This window comes from Dysidea avara, chromosome 13, assembly GCF_963678975.1.
Source record: "Dysidea avara chromosome 13, odDysAvar1.4, whole genome shotgun sequence".
In the NCBI taxonomy this organism is placed as follows: Eukaryota; Metazoa; Porifera; class Demospongiae; order Dictyoceratida; family Dysideidae; genus Dysidea; species Dysidea avara.
Window position 1 is genome coordinate 1,282,120 of NC_089284.1, and position 6,010 is coordinate 1,288,129.

The window sequence follows — 6,010 nt, forward strand, 5'->3', positions numbered from 1 at the left end:
CACCACCCAGAAAAGACATCTGTTAAAACCAGACCTGAGCAGTTTAAGTAGTACTGATTGTCAACTAGTAATACGATAGTGTAGCTATCCACTTGTGGTGTTAATTTGATTTTGTCCTGTTGTGCAATTTGGATCAGTTTTGTAAAATCTGGTCACACATGCTTTCCTGTTTACAGTGTTTAAACCTTTAAAGTTGTATACTACATTTTAAATATGAAAACTATATATTTCAAAGCCAGCCATTCTTAGTATCTTTGTAAATGCTTACCGTTCACAGGTGGCAGTCCATCTCCAGATACCACACGATATTAAAACAATTAAGTAGCATGTTTACTATCATAAATACTTATAATTACTTGGAGGGATCCCATCACCATTCACTACATAATATTGAAGTAAATATGTAGTGTCGTTATTAGCTTAAATACTACCTATTCCTCGGGGTGAACAATGTTAAAATCATTAGTGGATTACTCTGTTCCATGTATTTAATTATATAGAGCAAAAATCCAAGTTGCTCACCAACTGGAAGTATTTAAAAAGTTTAACACTACCTAACATTTCTATTAGAGCATATATTGAATCACCAGTTTGAAGCTTTGTAAAGGGGGAATAATGCAGTAATCATTTGTGGATTACTCTGTTCTATGTTTTCAATAATGTAGAGCAACAATCTAACTTGTTCACTATCTGGAAAAGTTTAACACTGCATACCATTTCTAATAGAGCATACAGTAAATCACCAGTCTGAAACTTTGTAATGGGTGAACAATGCTGAAATCATTTGTGGGATTACTCTGTTCTATGTTTCAAATAGTGTAGAACAACAGTCTGTGGAAGCATTTTAAAAAGTTTAACACTACCTATCATTTCTATTAGAGCAAATAGTGAATCACCAGACAGCTACTTTGTAAAGGGTGAACAATGCTGAAATCATTTTTGATTTCATTTACGTAGTATGCAAGGTGCCTACTATTAGGTCTACCGATGTATCTTACACAGGTCTAAATCAATTATTGCATCATTGTTGATTTACTTTGATCAATTTAGGACTCATTGGGAGCAATACGTTGTCGTATTAAACAAGAATTGACATTATCATTGATACAACATGTTACATCCATGTATTTTGACATTATCAACCTATACTGTGGTGGTTGGTGCATTTAGATGATGCACACAAGTGCAAACAAAATATTAAGCAGAATTTAGTTGATACAGACACTTATATAGTTACATTCAGATGCTCTTGTGATGCCTACATCTCAATCTGAAGAACTAAGTTGCTATTCAGAAGTCAGTAGAAAATTCATAAATGACAGCTGATCAAGTTACGAAGATGATTCAGATGATAGCTTCCAAATCATAGGTTAGTATTAACAAACTCTCAGTATTGCTGTACACTTGATGAAAATACAAACATGCACATCCTGCATGTTAAGACACATACATGTACAACAATAATTTAATTTTAATGTTTCTTTTATGTAGGTAGTCATACTAGACACTGAAGCAATTACAAAAGTTACATGCACATACTGATAGCCATTAAATAGTTTTCCAGTTCAAAGCTGCCAAACCCTTTTCTTCTTTCTTCATTGGCAGTTGAAAACTCAGTTATAGTATATTCACGTTGAGCTGAATCCTGAAAAACAGCTAAAAATTAAAGGTAGATTTTTTCTCAACAGAGTTAACATTTCAGCCACAGATGATTATTGGTAACAGCCAAGGTTTCAACAACAGACACGTACGGTTTGGCTCCATTACAAGTTTGGGAAAGGGTTGTAATGGACACTGTATTTATATGGCTTCCCCATAGAAAATATATTGTGAAAATTTTGAATGCTCGTAAATATTATGTCAAACATTTGAACAAGATTTTGAAATATTTTTAGCGGATCAAGCAGTACTACAAATGAGCCAAATTTCAAGATCATGTGTAATTGAATCCATGAGTTATTAAATGTTTTTTGAGGATTCAGCTCAACGTGAACATACTATAGTAGTGATTTAACATCTACGGTATCAGTTAGATATTTATGTATATGTACTACCATTATGTTGTTCAAACGTAATTGTGTCATTGATGACCTCAAATAGGTTTTAACACAGTGGAGTGTTGATGCGCTTCTCTCTGAAACAGAGTTGGTGGCTGGCATCAAAGTAATCAGCATTACAAGCAAAGATATAAAAACTTTGGTTGGTACCAGCAGCAGCATAATGCTCACCAATATCTGTATTTGTTCATGACTAAATCAGCTGCCCACTGTGCATCTAAATTAAAAAAAATAGAGAAACGAATGTAGCGATGCTCAAACTAGTGCTGTATTAAACAAAGCAGTTTGTTACGATATAGCTATGAAAAATAATGAAAACTTAAGTGGGAGCGTTCGTGAAGAGGAAATCCTCTGTGTTTCTCTCCTGTGACATCCTTCCAATACGCATAGCCGCGGGTGAGAAACGCATCCGATGTTTTGCTGGTCAGTGAGCAATTCCTGACACTTTCTTGTTGCACTGCCTTAATAGCACTACCTTATCTTCTGTCTCGTTGTACGTGATCCATGGCTACTTATCAAACCACGAAGATTGGAAGGAACGATAGGTCGGCTTTTTGTCCCCAAATTTCCTCTTCGGAAAAGCAAGTCTTAGGGTGATTGGGTTTATCACCCAACATTGGAAGAAACAAGTATTCGCTATAATCAACTTCCACGATCTCCTGTTTTTAGAGTTGCCGCAGCCTTCCGCGTGCATGCCAATAACGCAATTCGATTCGATTGTGGGTCTGCTCTTTCAAATGAAGTAATAATTACCACACATTAAAAATACAAATTAAGAATATTGCTACGTCTCTTGCCAGGGCTGCCGGGGAAGTTTCCCTGACCCTGATTGAGGTTAGATGACATAATTCATTCAAGATCATTGCGAGTTGGTGGTTGAATATAATCTGCCTACATATTGGCTAACCAATAACAATGTATTCGGTGATCAACACCAGAGCACTATAATGCATGAGTATCATCAGTTCATCTATGAAGTCCCACACATCACACTCGAGTAACTCTGAGCAAGGTTCTGAATTACATCACAGTAACCACTGCCATTTTCAGGACAATAACATAAAGTGAATGGTTAACACACCTAAGCTGTGTGTGATTATGCTCCATTTATAGCAAATAGAGCCTGTTTAGTAACATTTTACACTTCTCTAGATTGACTCCATTCCTGCAATGTAGCCTCATTGGTCATCATCATTACTGACTTACTTTTGACAAGACTAAGTTTGTGCTATTATCTATATTATCTATATTATAAGACTGAAAAGCCGTCCGTCCGTCTATCTGCATTCCATTTGATGTCTGGCATGTTCTCTTGAACCACTGCATGTTTTGAAGCGTCTTTGTGTCTAAATAAGCGCTCATTATCCAGCTACAATGACGGTTTCGAAAAGTTTGTGCAAGCTATCGTTTGTCCGTTACTGCTCTTTAAACGCAAAGGTGTAGAAGAAAAATGACATTCTATAAACCACAAGTAATCTCAGTCCATTTGTACAGGTCTTTACAAGACAAAAATAAAGGTGTAGTGTTGGGTGTAGGACAGATAGGTGAATGGGTTAGACACCTGCGTTAAGTGCATAAGTTCTGAGTTCAAGTCCAGTTGGCGATACTTTTTTTTTGATTAGGCATGTTTTCAATGCACTTTTTTCGTTCAACCATGCCTTTTCAGTGCATCTTTTAGACACTGGGTACCTTTTCAGTATAATTTTTTCTCTAGGTAAGTTGTTGACAGTTCAAATATAGCTTTTGTTGTAGTAATTCATTAATACTATGTAGAACTGTAACAATGTACCTGCACGATAGGACAGGTAATAGCTATTAGCAGTTTCACCTGTGTGGTAGACATGTGGGTATGTAGTTAGAGTTCTGCTCTTTAACTTAACTTACCCATACGTGCACAGAGTATACTTATAAGGCTCATATACGTTACAATGACATCACCATGTATGAATGCTGAATACCTGATGTCTGAATTGGTTCCCAATGCTGTATTATGCTCACTGCTTGAAGTTTCTTAGTTTACTACAGTGGTATATCCCCAGTACATGAACAGTTAATTGTTTATTTTAGTAGTTTTTCAGTAAACCCGCATTCACTGATGTTTTACTGAGAGTTTAAAACATAGTAAAATATTTATGTTCCATATACTTAAGTTTACTGACACTTTACTATCAGTATATCTACAGTAAGGCATCTTAACAAATTAGTAAACTAAGAACCTTCAAGCAGTGGCTATTAGTTAGATGGTCCTGCACATAGAGCAGGTACCACTGAATGCATTGGCATAGGGAGACTTAGACAACTGTTTAACAAATTTGTGAGTAGATCACGCAAGGTTAGGGCAAAATCTGCATTTTGTTTGTCTGTCCTATGTGTTGTATTAGGGTATCATGTATGAAATCTGTTTGCAACTTTGTAGAATATATATATGCATCTAAGTTTAATAAAATATCACACACAAAAGCATGTATAGGTGCACCTATTAGTAGTGCGTGTACAATTGCTTCATCTTGTGCTTTGAACCCTGTGCTCACAACCCTTAATAAGGTTTGGTGTAGTATAGTTCAAGTAATGGTACTGATGCTTAAATAGTTGGGTTTCTACTTTAGTCACTATAAGTTTAAACTTAGGGTTAAGGCTTAATGTACAATTCCTGCATGATGGGGCAGGACATACCAGTATTACAATTATTTCGTTTCAAGTTCATTTATTATTAGTAAATTAGATGTCATGTAAACTGAAGCAGTGCATGCACATGCATGATAGGACAGGTACTTGCCACTTAGTAGTTTGGACCTGTGGTAGACATATAGGTAGATAGAGTTCTGCTGTTTAACTTACCAACATGCTCAAGGTATACTTACAGGATGGCATAAGGCTCACAGTCAGTACGTTAAAGTAACATCACCATACATGCTATACATATGTGACAGGTGCTGGTGTCTGATATTTAAATATCGGTTCACTGTACACTTATTTAGTTAGATGGCCCTGCACGTAGGGCAGGTACCAATGCTTGAAGCATCATCTGTTATCTCACCATAACAGATGATGCTTCAAGCATTGGTACCTTACTATGATGGTGAGATAACAGATGATGCTTCAAGCATTGGTACCTGCCATACGTGCAGGGCCATCTAACTAAATAAGTATACAGTGAACTGATGAGTGTACGTGACAGAAATGACTGTAGCTCACTCTAGTATGAGCTACAGTCTGCTCACTCTAGTATGAGCTACAGTCAGTATGAGCTACAGTCATTTCTGTCACGTACTCAGTCTTCATTTGGGATAAGGCAGTGATCACTCCCTCTACCTTTGCATGAGAGCTTGGCTCAGCACAAGCTAAATTTGCATCCAAGATACTGCTTTTCTTTGCTATTACCAACAATTATTTACCTAGCTACCTATAACTCAAGCAACAATTCACTGTTTCACTGCAATTCAGCATACATGCAGCCAACTATAACTACTACAGAGCAACCACTTGTTTTACATAATAAATTTATCCAATCAGATTCACAAGCAGTCACTAAGGAAGTTGTTGCTAAGTATCTTATGTTGAATTTCACCAATCAAATTCACTGTACGATTACAAAGTTGTTGCTAAGTAGATATTGATCATGCAGGCCGCCTCCAACATAACAGTGCCTTATATAGGTATAAAAACTTAATGAGTTGTTTATCATCCTGCTAATGAAATAGCTCAACTATACATAGGCGCCTAACAGCAAAACTACATAATGTAGTCAACAACAATGCCTATCCAATGCAATAGAATGGACATGGCTGTCAACATTGGCAACAGGCATAGCTACCCTCTCAGTTCCTTACACTGATCATGAGATGCTGGACAACCATCACAAACTGCATGCCATCTATAATGTTGCACTATATACATAGTAGCTACAGTATCTTGCACAATCATGTATAACTACCAAGTGAATTCATATCTAT